The sequence below is a fragment of the Aplidium turbinatum genome, chromosome 11, assembly GCF_918807975.1.
Source record: "Aplidium turbinatum chromosome 11, kaAplTurb1.1, whole genome shotgun sequence".
NCBI lineage: Eukaryota > Metazoa > Chordata > Ascidiacea > Aplousobranchia > Polyclinidae > Aplidium > Aplidium turbinatum.
In genome coordinates, this window is record NC_137482.1 from 11354671 (window position 1) to 11375835 (window position 21165).

The window sequence follows — 21165 nt, forward strand, 5'->3', positions numbered from 1 at the left end:
GGATATTGTACTCGAGTATGACGCAGTCATTGATATATTTGCCAAGCACAGCCATCGCACTAAACTGTAAATTGTCATTGTGAAACGCCGAGAATGTTCAAAAGGTATTCGAGGTTGGAAAGACTAACTTATTGTTTATATTCTGAAGTGTTTGATATCTTTTGTTGGTTCATTAATTGGAACAGTAACTTACTTCTCTGGATTCGCTCTTAATTTTGGACCCCCTCCCCTTATCTGACGGTATTCTGACTGTTTCAGCTAACCCCATCCCTCCGTTCTGACGCATTATATGACATTTTGGTATACCCCATTCTTTTTAAAGGATCAAACAAGTCTAATTTTAACCCAAGTAGAAAACATTTGAACCAATTAACAGCCCTTTTCACCAAAATTGAGCTTTCTGTGTATACTACCGTTGAGACTACCCGGTGTGTACTACCCCCAGACCCCCATTGGCCTCCACCGCCGAGTCAGCCGTTACGCGGCTGACTGACACAATGTATTGCCCCCCCCCTAACAAACTTTCTAAATACGCCACTGTTTGTGCATTGTTGAAAATTATCATCGACGTAATCTTCATCATTTACTTTCATCGACATATCCTTTATTTACTTTGAATTTACATCGCATGCATGTTAAAGTTCTTTGGTTTTGCCGCCGTTTCCTTTCGTTTACTTTGAGGTAACTTTATCATTGCTGTTGTTTTCCGACAAAGAAATATAAATTGAATTGAATTGAAAACAAATTCTTTGCAAATTTTTCTACAGTTAGTTCATCAAAATACACTTGATTTGATGGGCATGGCACATGGCAATGGAATTGAGTCAGCAGGCATTGTGTTTCGGAGGCATGTGTTTTAAGCGGCGTAGCGAGATAAATGGTTTTTCAGCTTTTGCAGCAGAAGTGCCATTGATCAATAGCCAGTAGCGTGACCAAGAATTTTGAAACGGGGGGTTTCGACGACCCAGCGGCGGGGGGTCTGGGGGGCCTCCCCCACAAAATTTCGAAAAATTACTTTGAGTTTGGTGCATTCTGAGAGCATTTTCAACAAAAATGTGGGTATGAATATTCCTGTAAAATGATGCTGTCCGGTGGCATAGCAAAAGGATAAGATCATGTTTTCTTCGGCATTTTTTGGAAATAAAGCTAAGTCTCTATGTTTTCTTGTTGCTAATTTCTGGCTGAGATGTTTGAATGTTTGGTTTTGGCAAAACTCGCTCTTTTAATGCAATTTTGTTTAAAATTAGGCAATTTTTTTTTTATTGAAAGCATCATTCTCAATATCGTGACGTCACACGCGTGCCAAAGGGGGGAGGGGGGGTGAACCATCAGTACTCTTATTCAAATATTTGTGTTTGGCAGGATATTGCATGGTTGAAAAGGAGCGATCTTCCTGGCGTCAGCACTACCTGACTATATACTCACTATAGAACAGCGAGCATTGTGTTTCGCTAACCATACCGGTGTAGCCTTCACACTCATAATCAAGACTTTTCCAAAAACATGTGTTTCTCGGCAGTCAAGTGCAGCAGGAACTCAGCGATAGACACGTATAACTTACTTCGGTCTCAAGCACGTTTTAACGTTCGCGTTTTGTCGCTTCTACCCTTTTCTCGACCTTTGCTATGTTGACGTGTATTGTTTTGATATGATGGTCAGAAATAAAAACAACTGAACTGAACACGTGTTTCGCCTGTACCGACTGCTGTCTTATATTCGTCACCAGTCGGTATTCTGCGGTGCAGTCCAACGTTCTCATAATTCTGTACTGTTTAGCTTACTTTCAAGTTTTAATATTTTTAGCATTGCGTCTGGCAGCACTCGCCAAGGGTGACTGATTTCGCCTATAAAACAGACTGGTGTGGTAATCTTCTCCCTTTTCAATCAACACACTTCTGATGGAGTGACGTGATGTTTCTGAATCCGCCTTGATCGCTTCAACACGTGGCGTAATACAAGATGTACTTCCTGATCTCAACAATCTAGTGTCGTTGTCACTTGTCAGCCACCCTTACTCAGAAGCATTCAACCAGCCACCCTAGTACTGTTACAATGGTGCCTCCGAGTAAATTTTCTGAACTCACGACCTGAAACAAAGACATCAACGCCACCTGGTAATAAACCACGTTTTTGCAAAATCTTTTTTAACTTCTGTAATTACCTCCTACTGTAGTCAAAATGCATAGTTTTTAACTTCTATTTCTATGTACCTTATCCCTGTGGTTGCCATAGAAACTACCGCATGCTAAATTTTTTTTAACTTTCTGTAATTATCTCCTACTGTAGTCTATATGCATAGTTTTTAACTTCTATTTTCAAGGTACCTTATTCTTGTGGTTGCTATAGAAACTACTGCATGCAAAATTTTTTTAAAATATCTCTAATCATCTAGCAGCCTACTGCAGCCTATATTAATCATTTTTAACCATTTATAACTTCTATTCCATGGTACCTTATTCTTGTGGTTGCTATAGAAACCACTGCATACAAAAATTTTTTAAGTATCTGTAATCACTTCGTAGCTTATTGTAGCCTACATTCATCGTTTTCAACCACTTATAAATAACTTCTTTTCCATGGTACATTATCCTTGTGGTTGCTATAGAAACCACTGCATGCAAAACTTTTTTTAAATATCTGTAATGTCAACTAACTACGTCATGATGTCTCACTGCGCTCCGGTCAACTGCCAGCGCAAATATTTCTGTGTTTATATAAGCAAACGCCATCTTGTATGTCATACGCTACCTTCACCTACTGTATTGTTTCATATGCTGCAAACTCACTTGTCAGCCTACCGATTTTATCTCGGTATGTAACCTACATCACAGCCTCGTACACCGCTTCAGCCTGCGTTTGTCGCTATTTTTCGTACAGTAGCTTACCGTCCTGGGCAAGATGTCAAAACTGCATCCATTCTTCCATTCTATAGTCACTCGTTTAACTAAAGTCACGTGACGTTGCAACAACTTTTTATGCTCGTGTTTGTCGTTTTTTTTTTAATGAGTGCTGAGCCTACTCAGTACCTATACTACGACTCTCATAGTTTCATGTCTAGTTTCCTACCTATCATCAGCCGGCATTTGCCGCCATGACCACCTCATTTCTTGTAAATTTAACAACTTGTGTGCCTGCATGTATCGCCTTTTTTTTTTGTAATGTGTCCTTATACTGCTTATGTGTTACATTCTAGCGGGTGCTACTTTGTATCAATTTTGTTTCAGACATGCCCATCAACACGGTTGCTGCGAGACTTGATGCGCGACTTCAAGGGACTTCAATACAGCACCACGATGATGTCACGACAACACGACAAACTCACTGATGAGAACACTCCAACATGGCACCATAGCACCCCATGTTCTCCACGACTTGCACTGAGTTGAACAGTCCCTAATCACATTCCTCAACATGAGATGCCTCAACCACGAGATGCCTCCACGGAGATGATTTCAATACGGCTACTCACAGCCGCCGACGCAACCAATATGGTCAACCCCATATCTGCCGCTACTTCCTGCGACACACCTTCAACGTGCAATTGCTGCATCGTTCATCATTCAAGCCTTCTCTGCGTCAGAAGCACACCGCGACGTTTCAAGACTTCTCCACGTCAGAAGCACACCGCGACGTCAACCAAACCAGTGCCGCTATTTGCGCCACTTTCGACATGCAATGGCTGCATCGTCACACAGCTTGCAATTATACAAGCTGGCCTCTTTCGTGTCATATTCGGCACACATCAACGGACTTACAACTCAACAGCTGTCGTGCTCGTAATCCGTCAAATGACTACTAGCTGAACTGCTTATCACCTGCTGCCGTGCTTATCATATATCATCAAACTTCCACATCAACTGCTGTCTCGTCCTCCCTCATCAAAATACTCGAACTAATAGTATGACTTTAGAACATCCTGTCTCGCGCAATGTTAGGCTACATACAGTAGAACTCGGTTAATCCGGATTCGGTTAATCCGGATCTTCGCCTAATCCGGATGAAATTGGAAGTACAAATGATTTGTAATCTTTTTCTTAAGAAACAGCTTCGGATTATCCGGATTATTTAATCCGGATCTTCGCCTATTCCGGACAAAAGTTGCGCTTTCTCTATCGCTTTATCCGGATTTTCCAGACAGTTTTGCCATTTTATGCTAAAACGTAGCGTGGCTTATTGCGAGAAACTTCTTATCTATTGTTCCGTTAATGTGACGCAATAAATTATTGCGGATTTCTTCTTTTCATGAACAGTAATCCCTCCTAACGCAAAATTCGTGCGCAAATGCCCAAACTCGTACTGTAACTTGAAAAGATGTCGGTGGAATTTTCGGCGGTATGTCGGTGATGTTTTTCCAATAGAAGACTTTGTTTGATTTTTTGTGAGTTTTCCAAAGAAACTCGTCTTCCGTAACTGTTTTCAAAAGTTTTGAGTGACTACAGATTATTCCGACACGCATGTCTGAAGATATAACTTTTGCCAGTGTGTTCTTGCGTTAGACGCAGAGTCTACAAATACAATCGTTTTACATGCATAGGCTACTGCATTTCAAAAGAATTCTATCGCTAATATGGTGATCGCGCGTCTCGGAATTGACAGATGACCACACTAATGCGTTCAATTTCGGTGATTTTTACCGATACCCTTCTATCTAGGTAACATCAGGCTTGATAGAACCGTCATCGGTTAATCCGGATCTTCGCCTAATCCGGATGGAATCGCCGGTCAAATCGAATCCGGATTAACCGAGTTCTACTGTACATTTTTTTTTACCTTTCTGGTTTGCTTCCATGGGTGTCAGGTCCTATCTCTTCGGAGGCAGGACATGGACAGCCATGGACGCTTACCTGTTTGTATACATGCTTAATTTTTTCTCTAAACACGCTTGTAAATATTTTTCTCTCATGGCTGATTTTACAGTTGCGCCCCAGTATTCAATTTCAGTTTCTAACCTTCAATCATAACTTAATTTAATTTTCTGACTGTATTATTAATTTTCTGACTGTATTATTGATTGTTACACCAAATCCTGGCATAGCATGCCTTTCCAAATGCCACTTTTGTAAATTTATCTTACATATATTACTACATTATACATTAACATATCTTAATATACGTAGGCTATATCTTATCATATATTACACCCGAATAGTTAAGGATGATGATTACTATCTTTACTCTTCCATGAATAAGCTACTATACTGTATTGCATAATTTTATATTGCCAGATAAGAATATATCACTAAGTTACTACAAGCTTGCATCTAACTACCCCCTGATTATTATAAGCTATTATGTTTGTTGAGAGGATCGCTTGACTTTTCGTAAGATTATTGTTTAGATTGGTTTGGAAAAGATGCTTGAAACAGCTCAGACACTACATCCTTCATCGGCACTACCAAAGAATCTCCACCTCTCATTAGCGATACCAAAACACTCCATCCTTCACTGACGCTATAAAAGATGATTCAACTCTTATTGGCAATACGAAAAACACGCTGCTATATCATCATACTACTTATGCTCTTACATGTGCTGGAAATTAATTTAAAAAACAAAGCTTTTTTAACTATTGTATCTTAATAATGAGCTGCCATATTGTGTATTTGTTCTGCATTCTATAAGCTACTTAATTTCGTTGCTGCGAACACTTTATTTCTGTATAAAACCTGTAAATAGTCCTTGTTTTGATAGTCCCTTATGTAATTACAATATGTGTGTGTGTATTAGTTTGTTTTTGTGATGTTGTTGGGTTCAGTCGTGTTCTCATTGCTTTAAGAATTGACGCTCCAGTTGTTTTAGGAACGAGGAGGCGACTGATTCTTAACTTATTCATCTACTTGTTTTAATGTATCAGGTTTGGTGGCCGTGCTTAACTATATTCATCGATGCATATACCGCAATATTAGATCCTTTTATGCACGTCTTAAACCATTATGGTTTTGCCACCTTTTCCTTTTGTTGGTTTTGTTACTGTATTTCTTTTTCACAATATCATTTCTTTTGTATTCTGACAAAGAAAAATAAATTGAATTGAGTTGAATTAATTTGTTTTCGTCATTCACGACATCTCTCCTACGTTTCAATGTCGTTCTGACTGGGGCCAACGTATGTACCGACTGCTGTCTCGTATTCGTCACCAGCCGGTATTCTTCGGTGCAGTCCAACGTTCTCATAATTCTGTACTGTTTAGCTTACTTTCAAGTTTTAATATTTTTAGCATTGCGTCTGGCAGCACTCGCCAAGGGTGACTGATTTCGCCTATAAAACAGACTGGTGTGGTAATCTTCTCCCTTTTCAATCAACACACTTCTGATGGAGTGACGTGACGTTTCTGAATCCGCTTTGATCGCTTCACACGTGGCGTGATACAAGATGTACTTCCTGATCTCAACAATCTAGTGTCGTTGTTACTTGTCAGCCACCCTTAGTCAGAAGCATTCAACCAGCAATCCCAGGAATGTTACACGCCCATTAGGCTTTGACTGCCGAGAAACACAGGATATTGCATGCTTACCTGGCAACTCTGGCATGGCGCGTGGTATTTTTGCCGCTAGAAGGACAGAACGTGTTTAGCTTTTTTCAGAATTGGCTTCTTTTCGAAATTGCAATGTGCAGTGCGCGTGTGCCTCATTTCCTGACGAAAATGGATATCCACTGAACGTGCTCTCACACGTTGGTACGTATGTGTTCTGTCATAGTATTTCTCTCCAGTGTTTCTGCATTTTAAATAGCCATAATTATTGAAGAAATTTTATTGAATGATGATATGACACGACGGTCTTCTGAATGATTTTGAAGAATTCGTATTAGCTCTATCTGACAATCATGTTTCATCAATATGGACTTGTTGGTCTGATAAAAATAAATAAATAATAACTTAATTATTTAAGTTGTATAGTTTTTGAGTTTTACTTGTATTAATTACGTAACACAAATTAACAATTTTCAAACTTTTTTAAAGCTTAGCCTATTCAAGCTTGTGTTTTAACAATCACAATTCTGAATGATGATATTTTTAGATAGTTTCTCATAATCAATAGCTGTAAAGCGCCATTTTACAATCAATCCTCCAAATTAAAAAAAAAGTAATGTCACACAAGAACTGGCTATGGCAATAAATCAAGGAAGTGGCTATTTTTCCACAATCAGGTGTTGCCAGAGTTAGGATTAAAGTTAGGAAGGGTTAAGGTAAGGGTTAGAGTTAGGAATAAGATTAGGGTTTTGATCTTCCCAGGACTAAAAAAAAATTCCAAAATACAACTTTTTGTTTTCAACAGCTTTAAACTTTTCTCAAATTAGGGCAGAATTCCTTATCTGGCAACACTATTCAGGCTATTATTACACTATATAGTGTAAATATAGCCACAGCCATAAATCAAATGTAAGATAAAAATATAACCAAGTTTTTAAGGAAGTGGCTACACTTACGGCGCCGTAAATACAGCTGTTCCATGCCTTTTTTTAATCTTTACTGCGCATGTGCGCTGTTGCTGCATCTGCGCGCTTGCTGCGTATTTCTTTTTTCACCTCTTTCTAAGCAAAACACGTAAAAAAACGTGCATGTATAATTTCTAAATTCAACTGTTTTTGCCAAGTGAATCTGTGGCATGTGCGATCTTTGTCTGGCTCGCACTCACAAGGTATGAGTTTGATACCACCAGTGGTGATTTTTTTTTTAACTAAATTGTTTAGCTACGCATTTTTATGGCCGTAGCCTATTTAGTTCTGACCATCACAACGAAAAACAGTATATGACAAACATAGCAGAGGTCTAGAAAAAAGTAGAAGCGACAAAACGCTGAGGTTATAGAGTGCATGATACCAAAGCAGGACAATCAGTTTGAAATATAGCACTGTCGCAACCGTGGTGTTGTCGTAACACCTTAACAAAGTTTTTATAAATTTAAAACAAAGAGAAAAAAAAGCTAGTAAGTTTTTTTTTCTTTAACAATTAAAATGAGTAAAAAAAATTCTAAGTTAATAAAATTTTTAGGTGTTACGACTGCCATTTTTTAAACTGATTGTCCTGCTTTGCTATCATGCACGCTATGTTCTTCGTGTTTTGTCGCTTCTGTCTTTTTCTTGACATCTGCTATGTTTGTCATATATTGTTTTTTGTTGTGATATTCAGAACTAAAAACAAACTAAACTGAACGCCACAAAAATGCGTAGCCTAAAGTCTGGTCTACACTACAAGCCCGAAAAGCGCAAACGCCTGCCTTGTCCAGCCTCGACTGACTAAAAACTGTCTACACTGGCAAATTTGTTCTTGCGACCGCGTGCATACAAGCGCTAACAACTTCACTTTCTGCTTGGTTACGTCAACTGGCTGGAAATTCGCCTTCAATTGATTTATACTTATCAATCAAACGCATCCATCGCTGTAGGCTACTGACACAGTGTAATAGGTCAACTGAAAATAATCTAGAGTAGTATTGTAGACCTAGAGCTATCCTTTAACTTGTACAGTTGAACACTGCAATCAATGCAAGGCTAGCAGGTAGGCCAACCCAAGTTTGACCAAAAGCCTAGTGAAGTGCTACCTGAGCTCAAAATTATTTTTGTAATGTAGACCAAGCTTAACGTTAGAGTCACTTCGGGTTAAAATTGAGTTGAAAAAAAAAACCTTTTGTTGGGATCAAACTCACATCCTTGGGAGTACAAGCCAGACAAAGATCGCACACGTCACAGATTCACTTGGCAAAAACAGTTGAATTTAGAAGTTATATATGCATGCACTTTTCTTCATTTGCTCTTTTGTCTTTCACTTAGAAAGTGAAGGTGAGAGAAAAAATACGCAGCAACAGCGTGCGTGTGCAGTATTTTTATAGCAACGTAAAGATTAAAAAAAGGCATGGAACGGCTGTATTTACGGCGCCGTAACTGTAGCCACTTCCAAAAAACAAAACTAACCAAAATGTTAAATATGTACTTTTATCAACCGGCTTTGAAATTTTACGTTAGAGCTAGTATACAACTCTCTTCCCTAATCATAAATGCTTAAACATAAGTATATATACATCAAAGATGGAAATCAATCAAAACACTTAATGTGAAGTGTATCAATAGTAGTTAAGTTTATGCCTTTACTGTTCTATTACTCCACTATTTGTAACCTTATCCTTTAAGGATAGGTGAAGGGCTCTTTTAGGGTTAAAAATAGTAAAGCAAATGTAAAGTAGTCGATTCCAATATGTGACATCGTGGCATTTTGACCAGGGCGGATACTTGTGTGCAAACTCTTTTACATCATTTACAGTATGCAGTCACCATACTTGTCAGCAATAAAATGTAATGCATTCCCTGAAACTAGACTAGTAAGTAACTACACTAAAACATTGGGCTAAATTTAACTAGCCAAAATAGAGCAAACACTTGTGTAGTCACAGTTGTTTTTTATTTGTGCGGCTGCCACATAAAAATTAATAACTTTTTCATTCATTAATTAATAATCTTGAACTGAAAATTATAATATATGGGGTCCACGTCTTTTAGGCGCTGATAGTTAGGTGCCGGTCAAATAGGTGAGCACACAGTGGCGTCTGGATATTTAGGTGCGGAGCACTGTGGCGCCCGGTCGTTTAGGTGCTATTCCTAGTGAAGTCTGTAGATTGTATCAGGTTGGTAGGGAGAGGCGCAGGGCAATGCTTTTCACACAAAATATTATATTGAACAGGAAAATGCATTGTTTTGTTGATGCGTGTGCGTTGTTGGTCATGGCTTCAGTGAGTGAAGTTGCTTAAACCGGCAATGCTTTTTCACACAAAATGTTATTTTTTTGAATGCTTTTTCACACAAAATGTTATATTGAACAGAAAAATACGTTGTTTTGTTAATGCGTGCCGTGTGCGTTGTTGGTCATGGCTTCAGGAGTGAAGCTGCTTAAACCGGCAATGCTTTTTCACACAAAACGTTATATTATAATTTTAAGCAAAAAGTTTACGTAATTTAGTCTACAGTCTTTTTGATCGAGAAATTCCGAAGTAAGGGGTTGACTACCCAGTTTTGACTGCCAATTCCAATGAGTGAAAGAAAAAAAGTCCACTGCGTCCCCATCTTTAAGAAGTCCTCATCTGATAACTGCACTGCCAAAATATTTTTTTTTTAATTAGCCAAAAAAGGACAGGCAAAAACAAGGCAAAAACAAAAACATCATTTACATTTTTTTTGCTTGAAATAGGCTACCTTTTAACCTTGGACGTAGGGATACTTCCTTGGTCCTCATGGCAAAAATCCCAAGGCGTGTGTATACGTCCGTGATCGCAAAAGAGTTAACTAAAAATAAAACTCAATAACGTTCGGAAGCTTGAATAATTTATTAATAAAGCTTTCACCAACGCAAACCGGGACTAACATCTTTTTTTTTTTTCACGCAATTAACATCAAATAAAACAATAATACATCAATAAAACAACAATATATTTTTCTGTTTAATATAACATTTTGTGTGAAAAGCATTGCCGGTTTAAGCAGCTTCACTCACGGAAGCCATGGTATAATTTTCTGGCAAGCTGCCAAGCTGATACAATCTACAGACTTTACTAGTAATAGCACTTAAATGACTGGCGCCACAGTGCTCCGCACCTAAATATCCAGACACCACAGAGTGCACGCCTATTACACCAGCGCCTAAAAGACTTGCTTCCAATATAACATAGTCTTACTAAAAGTAGCAAAATACCAATTTTCAATACATCCTAATAGGGTCTGCTACTATTCGGCGAGTCCCCTAATCTATTCGGCGAGGCGAGTTTTTGAAGTTTTATTTTTGAAAGGGAATTATTGGGTATTGAGCCTAATTGTAATTGCCGTTTTTACATCGTTAAACGTTGAAATCGAAAGGAATAAAAATAAAATGTTTAAACTATTAAATTAAAATTCGTTATGTCAGTTCAGTTGTTTTTATTTCTGACCATCATATGAAAAACAATACACGTCAACATGGCAAAGGTAGAAGCGACAAAACGCGAACGTTAAAACGTGCTTGAATTCGTCATGTCAGTTAAGTTGTTTTTATTTTTGATCATGATATCAAAAACAATTCACGTCAACAAAGCAAATGTGTAGAAAAAGGTAGAAGCGACAAAACGCGAACGTTTAAACGTGCTTGTGACCGAAGTAAGTTATTGAGTTGAAAGAAATTTAGCACGGTCGCAACACTTTCAGAAAATTGATTACATTGATTCAACGTCTGAATACATTATCTTAAAAATGCATAATCTTAAATGCAATGTATGGAAGGGCTTCTGTGAATGTTTCTCAGTTTCAACGCAGGCCTTACAACTCATGTTTTTTCCGGCAGCCATCGTGGCCTACCGAGAGCTCCTTTTCGGCGGCCAAATCTGCGTGCTTGGAGGCCAAAATACAATGCCGATAGCACAGGTAAATAGATTTAACTTGCAACAATGTTAAAATGATCACTTAGCGTTGTTGAAGTCTGGGCGACGTCCTGCAATAGAATCGTTGTACCACGCATTAATTGCTTTATGGGGATTGTAATCCGGTATTGCGGGACCATCTAACGACCCTAAATTGTTTTAACTGCATACCGCCTTTCATAAAACCTGACCATTTATTCCGTTATGATGTCACCATTGAGGGTGTGTAGTCACTAACCCACAGCGTTCTCAACTATGAAGACAGGTGTTTTACCCAGGGATGTCAACTAACCTAGTTCTCCTTTTTAACAACGATTCAATGTCCGACAACATTGAATCGATATAAAAACGACAATATTGCCAGCCAATGTAAATTAGCACTTCGGATTAACACTTCGTTAAAATAAACATCAAGAATTGCAAACAAGACTTACAGCGCTGGTGATCACAGCTGGATATAATCAATACAAAATACAACAATAGTGACTATGATGCGCTGACCTAATTCTGCGTCACTCTGATACTACATATTTTTGACATTTAATTCACGATCGTTCTATTGCAAAATTAAATAATTGGCTAGAAGAAACCGGCGGCCAAACTTGGCTGACGGAGGAGGTAGCACAAGCGGTCATTCAAGCACTACTTAGCGGCCATGGCCGCCGGCTGCTTTAACACTTTGCTCCTCAAAGGGAGGCCGGATTTGGCCCCCCCCTCATATTTCCTTTAATTATTTGAAGCACAGTAACGCCATGCACTTGGTTTTTCTTGACTTTTCCTAAAATTGCCAGGCGGATCTGATGATATTAAATTTGATGCTAAAAGTTGTGTAGTTTTCTTGTAAATTCAAGATTTTGGTGAATTTTTGCTATTTCTAGCTAACTTCCAGCAAAGCGTGAAATGGATTACATTGCGATGACAAGCCATAAGCTCATAATTGCTTCGTGCATCGATATGCGCGAGCAGAGAGAAGCATTCTCTTGCTTTCTTTTGTTTGGTTTGACCTCAATAATACAAAGCGCGTTATTTCTTATGCTACAAAGAAAAGCCAGTGATCGCAAAGCTGTTAATTAGAAACAATAATAGCAAACGTTTTTTGCGTTATCAGCTCTACAAAGAAGAATAGCAATCCACGATCAAAATAGTAGACTATGGAGGCCACAAACTATTCAAAACAGTTGTTTCAAGCAGATAATATTCATTGACGAATAAAAAACGTTACAATAAGAAATCTTCTCTTGGATAAAGACACGAAAACTTGGTTTCGAAATAAACGTTCTATGGAAATGCTCTCATTGACAAAACTTGCAATTGAGGAAATGTATCACTGCAAATGCTTTTGGGAGAAGCCGGAGAAATAGCGTTTTTGCAAACAGTAATTGTGAGATACTCAAAATTATGAGATAGGCTTCATTTACACGTAGCAGCTAACTCGATGGCGTCCCTTCACTGATTTATGTCGCCTACTTGTTGTTATGTCCTGTATTTTTGTTTCACAGTGCACTGTGTTTTGTTCCAAAGAGCGCAAAATAAAGATGATAATGCTTCATCTACATTACAAAATATTTTGTAATGTAGGCCTACAAACAAAATGTACAATGTACACAATGTACATTACAAAATATTTTGTACTGTAGACGAGGCATAAAGTTAGGCGTCACATAAGACAAACAACAAATCAGCTTTCTTCATCATTGATTCAACATCTGAATACGTTGCGCCAATGTATAAGAGGCCGGCTATTGTGAAGACCCGCCATTTAAGCTATAAACGATCCGATTATACCAAAAGTGGGACAAACTAGTGGATCAAAGAATGAATAAACAATGCTGAGAAAACTAAATCTAAGTGACGAACAATACCGATGTCTTCATTTATCTTGGAAAAATGCTGCCCAAACTTATCAACAAAAAATACCGTAAATAACGGCAAGGATCCCGAAAGCAGAATTTGCTCAACTTTGGCATGAATTTAGTCAGACATCTACAGTAATAATTCCACACATACAATAACGGGCTCTCAACTGCTGTAAGATAACACGATGGTTCTGGTTCTGGGCGATTTGTGTAACAGTTTAGGGGAAGACACTACTTGAAATGATGCACCACACAAAAGATTTTCAATGAAGACTGAGTCTAAAAACCGGTGTGGATTGTGCTGCACAATGACTTCAAGTTCAGGACAGACAAGGCACAAAAATATCACGATAAAAATAAAGACCTTGTGGGAGATTTTCGAGAATCATAACACGATGCAAATACCAAAAACGCATGGTTTGCATGCTGCTCTAAGCTGGCCGGCAACCACAAAGGTAGACAATACAGGCAGTTTATAATTCGATAACAGCGCAATAAACATTATAAATACGTAAACCGACAATTTTCTTTTACAAACGTTTTACGTCTAATAGTAAATTTTCCCTCAACAATTTTTTGTGAAGCACTTGCAAACCACGGTTTTATAAAATAATTCATCATTATTATTTTTTACTTCTCGGATATTGTAAAACGTCATCAGCAAAATCACAAAAAAAATTTCATTACTTCAATGTAGTAGGCCTAAGAATTTCTTATAGAATTGTAGCCACGTTGTTTCAACAAAGAAGCCATTTTTTAGCAATATAGAGTTATAGAAAATAATTTGCAATCATGCAAATGGTTGGAAAGAATCTAGGAAGTCTTCTCACAATCTGGCACAAAATGATTATGTTTATTGTATCTCTGTAAAATGTTTTACGACAAACTTTGAAGCTTCGTTATAATCATTTTTATCTTTGAAGTCAAAAGTTATTTTTTTTTTTTTGGCCAGAAACATAATCACTGCCTTGCTGATGTTGTCGATATTACGCGTATTTTTAGTGCTTCAAACAATAAGGACCCAGTCAGCAATCCAGTCCTTTTACATTGATTCAACATTTGTAAACGTTAAATTTATGTAGATTTGCTGACTGTGGGTTATTTCACATTTCCTTTGTTTACGCACGTTCCTCAATTCGCTGTTGCATTATTTCGACGCTGGCGGCAATTCGCTGTTGCATTATTTCGAATTGATTGACACAATCTTCAATAAAAAGTGAGCTTCGAACTTAGCTTTGTTGATATAAATGCTGTATTTTTTGTGGATGTAATTTATGAGTCATGTTTATAAACACCCGTAAGCGAAATGACTTATGATGTGGCCTGCATGATATTTGTGATGCGACTTGACACAAATCCACAATTTCAAAAGCACCTAATTTGAACTTAGAAATTTCAGATAATTTCAACAACTTGTTCAACTGTCTTCTCTCTACTAAAAATATTCATACTACAAACTCAATTGTAGACCTAAATACACAAACGAAGATGTAAACAGCTATTCAAGCAGGCTAAGGTGTTACTTATGAGAAATTTGGTTCCATAAAACTAGAAGCTAGCCATGAGTTTGGGAATGCATTAGTTTAGGATAAAAATGTAAGACAACAAACGCAGTTTTGTTTTTTTTTCAAATTCGTGTAACAATGTTACTTTGATTGTAACTATTTTAGAATCAGTGAGTAGCTTACAATAAGATTTGCTCGCAAGTCGTAAATTCTAATCAATGCAATGATTCGGCACACCGCACACACACTTCGTGCGTTCGATCGAGCTCTTTGTTATTCAGAAGTTTGCATGAAATCGGATTAGCACGGTAATTAAATAGCGGCAAGTTAAATCAAAATTGTCGTTTTTGGGTACCTTTGCAAAAATTGAAATATCAAGTTTAACATATAAAATTTTAAAATAATGACTTTTCAAACTTATATACAAATGATTTGCTTTCACACCAGTGCAACTTCTGTTCAAATAGCATCAGCGGATAACACGTAACAGCTGATTGAATTTGATCCAAAAACGGCCCCCCCTTGAGCAGTTAACTTCCAAAAAAACGTTGAAAAGCAAAGGGTTAAGGCTTGCAACGTATCCTCGTCATCAAAGTTCTCTTTTCTACACGATTTCAACGTTTAGCGTTTGGTTAGCCTTTTCATTTTGTTACTACAATGTAAAAATGAACTGGTAGGCTAACTGGGTTCTTAAAACAAATTTTTGCTGGTAGGGATAACTAGGCTACGGTACCCGATAATTTCCTTTCAATCCAAGCTGTAGGCCACACATTTGTTGATCCAAACTAATCATTTTAACTATTCAAAAGTACTAACTTATAGATATAAACATGATTTTTTTTTTGTAACATTTTCTTTTTTTTATTTTCCCTTCACATCTTAAATTTTTCTGAAGGTGTTGCGACCGTGCCAAATTTCTTTCAACTCAATAACTTACTTCGGTCACAAGCACGTTTTAACGTTCGCGTTTTGTCGCTTCTATCTTTAAAACAACTGAACGGACATGACGAATTCAAGCACGTTTTAACGTTCGCGTTTTGTCGCTTTTACCTTTGCTATGTTGACGTGTATTGTTTTTGAAATGATGGTCAGAAATAAAAACAACTGAACTGACATGACGAATTTTTAATAGTTCAAACATTTTATTTTTATTCCTTTCTGCACGTTCAGCGACGTTAAAACGATGTAAAAACAGTTAGGCTACGGTACCCGATAATTCCATTTCAAAAATAAAATTTCAAAAACTCGCCGAATCGGACTCGCCGAAACGAGCCATTCCGTCCTAATATGCTACTTCAAGCTTAAAATTATTTTGCTAAATGAAATGCTCTTAACCAGTGTTTAATAAATGGCATATTTTTACAAAGACTAAAGGCGGACAACATAAAAAAACAAATTGCAAGACTATTAAACCTTTTAGACCAGTGGTTCTTTAACCCGGGGGGCGTGAAGCTTCTTTAAGGGGAGGCGCGAGCTCTACAACAATTTCAATTTTTTTTTAATTACTTTAATGTCCTAGGACCTATGCTGTTCGTCATATTCCATATTTTATCTTATTTTATATTGTATTCAGTAATTCTTGCTTTATTAGTTAGACCAAAACTATTTTGCGCTGAACTCCTTCAGATTTATCAAATTTTCTTGACGCTGCTTTATTTTTACTTTTCTACGGCTGAGAGTTGAAGGAGACTTATGTTATTCACTCTCTGGAGTTAAACCTCGCATTAAAAATCTAGTCACTGAGAAGCAGTGTCAAGTATCTCACTGGTGTGTACAATAAACAGACAAAAATGCAATTTTTTTGGTATGATACTTATTTAAAATCTAGGGGGGCGCAAGGCACATGACCATTATTGAAGGGGGGCTTTGATAGTAAAAAGGTTAAGAACCACTGTTTTAGACGAACCTGCGTAGATAATAAGTAGCATGTAGATATGCAGCTTCTTTCATAAAATAGTTCACAATTCTTCAGATTTACCAAATTTACATTTTGTTTTACTTTCACCTTAAATACTTAAGGTTTATTTTATGTGATGTTTGCTCCTGGAGAAAATTAAACGAAAACTTGCAGCTTGACCTATGTGCAGTCTTATAATTTTACATTTTGTACCACCAATCAACTCTTTCATAAAAGAAATCAATAGAATTATATGATTTGCTCTCCATGTTAAAAAGTTTTTGCTATTGTTTAATTAACAATTTTAAGCCCCAATTTCTTGTCTGTATTTCATTCACTATACTTCTCACTACTTTCAGGTTTACAGCTTTGCTGTTGTTACAAAGTTTGTGTTCATTTAATGGACCAAGGCACGTTGGTAAAATGGATGAGAAGTTGATTGCCAAGTGAAAACCAAGCCCAAAGCAGTCATGCAAGAGATCAAAATACAAGTTAAGGTATGCATTTTTCCGTCACTTTGATTTAAAACTGTATCTACTACATACAAATGGAACTGTATTTTCCAACTACTGTACATAACACACTATTCAATCATCAACATAATGATATGATATACCAGGGGTGGGCAAACTTTTTGTACTGAGGGCCACATTTGAAAAAATGTTGCAGCCGGGGGGCCGCACACTCTCGTTACAAAGTAGGAAAATTTACCCGGTGTGTAAATAAACGCATATTCATATTAAACACAATTTTTGTATTTCACACTCAGTTACGTTTAAAGCTATGCAATCATCATCACAAAAGTTAATGAGACTTGTGCAACTGTTCACAGTTTTTCACAATCTTCTGGTTTGGTTGTGTCTTTTTAAATTGTAGCCTACTCCTTGAAAACAGCCACGGACTCACGGCACAACAAGCAAACTGCTTTATTCCCAATTTCGATAAAATAGTATTTAACAGTCCATTCCTTATTGAAAACACGACTTTCATCTTCAATCTTTCGCTTCTTAACAGCACTCATTATTTTAACAGAGTAAAAATATAAATCTTTTATTTTTTAACAAAAATCCTGTCGAAGCAGAAAACATTAAACTGTGCGTCTCAAATAACAATGAAAAGCTATTTGGAGGAAAGTAGAAGTACTGGTAGGCCTACGGTAGCCGCTACCGTATTTGTATTTTATGATCAAACAATTGCATCAAACAATGCGTGAGAGCATGTTGCAATACATGCGCGACTGACGTGTGTGTTTACGCACTGAAAGTGAAGAGAAAAACACACTCGGAAAGGGAATAATATTTTGTCATGTAACCTGTTTAATTAAAACAATAAGTGATGAGTGGTAGTTTCTGCAAGTGCCGGCGGGCCGCATAAAATAATCTCGCGGGCCGCATGCGGCCCGCGGGCCGTAGTTCGCCCACCCCTGTGATATACTATCAATTCTATAACAAATGTATGGGTTGCTTTACAGCTATAAACTACATGTACATTGTACAAAGACCATAATGTAGTTTTAGCAATTGTGTGGCATCATGATAGTGTGCTCTGTTGCGTCACAAAACAAAATCTGTCATGGAGTTGCAACAATATCTTCACTTAATAGCCAGCAATCCAGCATTATTGAATGATGATACGACACGACGGTCTTCTGAATGTCATGAAGAATTCGTATTATCTGACATGCAAAAAATACAAATTTTATGAACATAAAGCAGGTGAAATACATATTCTTGATTTAAACTCTTTTGTTATTTTAGATATAATTCAGTCAGAGTACATTGGACAATTTAAACCAAAAAGTGGATTGCAGATATCAGTACAAAAAACAGGTACGGTAACTTGCTGGTTGTGATTGTAACTTGGTGTTGAAATTTCCACAATCTTTTAGATATGTTTTAGCCCAGCTTGGTTGGGCAATGATTACACAAGTATCTGTCAATCCCCAGACATCTTAGCTGGTGATAAATGCATCGTATGAGCCCTTCTCCCCAAATTGTTTGTTTTAAAAAGGGCGATTGGTTTCCTTGAAATACAAAAAAAATATTTTTATTTGCAGGAAATCAAGATTACAATGACCATAATCAAAAACTCTTGAACCTCAAAAAATAGTTCATGAAATGCAGTTTCACTTCTCATTTGCCAACAAGGATCTGGACCTAATGGGATTCTAGAATCATCAGAGGCTGTGAGTTACTTGAAACTGGCAATAGCAGTAACGCCTCAATTTTTTTATTATTTACAACTAATAAATAACAAATCAGCTGAAAATATATTTTTATCTCTTGACAGCTTAGGATAAGTTTAGTTTTTTTTTAACGTTTTCAAAGCAGAAATTCTGGTTTTCGGCAATGATTACTTGTGTATCTGTCAATCCCCAGACTTAAAAGAAATGGTGATGTAGCACTGTATGAGCCACGAACCACCGTACATGTTTTTGTTGTCTAAACACAATCGTCGTTATTGATTCTAATCATTCATATTCGTTTTCAGGTGGTTGCTTTCAAAGCAAGTTATTTTCGTGGATCAGGATCTATGCACCCAAGCGGACATCATAAATATCTACTTCGCGATTGTGCTAGATTAGAACAATGTTGCAACACCATTAAGTTTGTTGTGTTGGTGGTTTTGCGAGGAAAAGTTATCTCTGTCTGGTGTGGACTGTGGAGTGGATGCTGGCTGAAAAATTAATTGGATTAGCTATATTGCCCAGCGTGTGGTACGATATCACTGGTTTTTGTGACTTGATTGGTGATATTCATTGAAATAAAACAAAAAATAACCAGGGATATGCCCCTTACGTTTCTTATTTACAAACATATTGTAACAGGGAAGTCGAGAGTGGGCTTCAGTAATTTCGATGCAGCCCTTGCAGATGGTACCGTAGCCTCTTAAGATTGAGCACACGAATCAAGCACTCATAAATCTCTTCAAAAAGCTACTATAAATTATTAAAACCTAGATGTTGGCAAATGGAGTGAGTTGGTATGGGCATGGTTTGGGAAGGGATGAAGATGACGCTGGTGTTGCAAATGGAGGGTTGTGGTAAAGGCAAGTTGAGTTAGACAGATCGATGTGAAGGCGATTGCGGCATTTGGAGGTGAATTCGGCCACCTTCGGTAACTGGGACTTCGCCGGATTAAAACTGGACTACTGCTTACTCGAACTAGACATCCATGAAAAATATTTTTACGGTTTTTACTACAAAGTTCAGTCCGTTCGCTTTGCAAGTCTATTTTTGAATGCATGTCTTTCAATTCCCCGCTTACATCATGTAAGGGAACGTTCAAATATTACGTAACGCTTTTTTTCCGAATTTTAACCCCCCCTCCCCCATGTAACGCCAACGTAACGCTTTTTTCAATCCCCCCCCATGTAACGCTTTTTCACTACGAATTCAGCACAAAAAACTACCATTCCGTACTCATAAAAGTCAAGCGTTACGTAACGTTTTGCTTGAACCCCCTTCCCCTCGAAGGCGTTACGTAATATTTGAACGTTCCCTAATTTCATTTTTTGTTTATTAACATGCCGTAGGCCTACATAAAAAAATTGTAAAATAACTTTAGCAAAAGTTGCCGTTTGATTTCGCATTGAACCAACACAACTATTGCCTAGGATGGTTATTCGAGATGTCGACAACATTCACAGAAAAACAAGCATGCTCGTGAGTAGCGTGGTTTCACTTCAGTCATTTAAATGCAGTGCAGCATTCTGTTTGTGTGAGAACATAAACAGTTTCAATCAATCAATGTTTTATTTGTCAGGAACATAGGTACATGTTTGAAATATGCAATATACACAGTACACAAGTTCCCATACCGACAACGAGACGACCATACGTTCTGCTAGTCAATTGCCACTCTACGGAAATTACGATTTTTCCATTTAAAATAAGCTTACAAGAGAAAAAATAAAATAATTGAAACGTTCTCGCGCTTCAACAACAGCATACGCACAAAAAAAAAACATTGATGATAACGTAGGCCAAAACACAAAATTCCATGAAGCAAGCAGAGAATAATTAAGTTTCCGAAGAAACTGACAAGTTGGTTTTCATAACATATCACTTACGATGCACTGTAGCTTTGTAAAATTAATGTTTTGATCTCTTTTTTGAAACAATGAAATGATAAGTTTTTTTTAGCCTACTTGGAACCTCTGACCAGAGCATTGGTCCCAATACCTGCATGGACTTCTTGCCAAATTCTGTGTTTGATCTACAGTAGAATTTGCCTATAACGGCTTCGTTTATAACGTCAATTCACCTATTACGTCACATTTCGCTCGGTCTCGGCAGAATTCCCATCTTTTACATACATTGTAGTTCGGCTACAACAGCATCGCCTATAACGTCAATTCGCATGTAACAGCACCCTTTATTGGTCCCCAGACGTCTTTTGTTCGTTTATAACGTCACTTTAAGCCATCACCTTCACCACGAACGGTCAGTCTTTTAATCCAGTTAGCGCTGCTGCTTGCAAAATGTCTTCCCTTTATTTTGCTACGTCGTTCTCAGCAGGGACTTTAAC

General features: G+C 37.5%; 1 long non-coding RNA gene across 3 annotated transcripts; it reads left to right on the plus strand.

Moving 5' to 3' along the window:
• The first annotated feature begins 6309 nt into the window (after positions 1–6309).
• LOC145780022 (uncharacterized) lies at positions 6310–19424 on the plus strand. 3 transcript variants are annotated; one of them, XR_014290589.1, is made up of 6 exons: positions 6310–6676; positions 11303–11382; positions 16996–17133; positions 18394–18465; positions 18693–18848; positions 19127–19424. It is a non-coding gene; the product is annotated as an uncharacterized LOC145780022 (long non-coding RNA). The 3 variants fall into 3 exon arrangements; XR_014290587.1 differs by lacking the exon at positions 11303–11382; XR_014290588.1 differs by lacking the exon at positions 11303–11382 and having other exon boundaries at positions 18693–18821.
• Positions 19425–21165: the final 1741 nt, after the last annotated feature.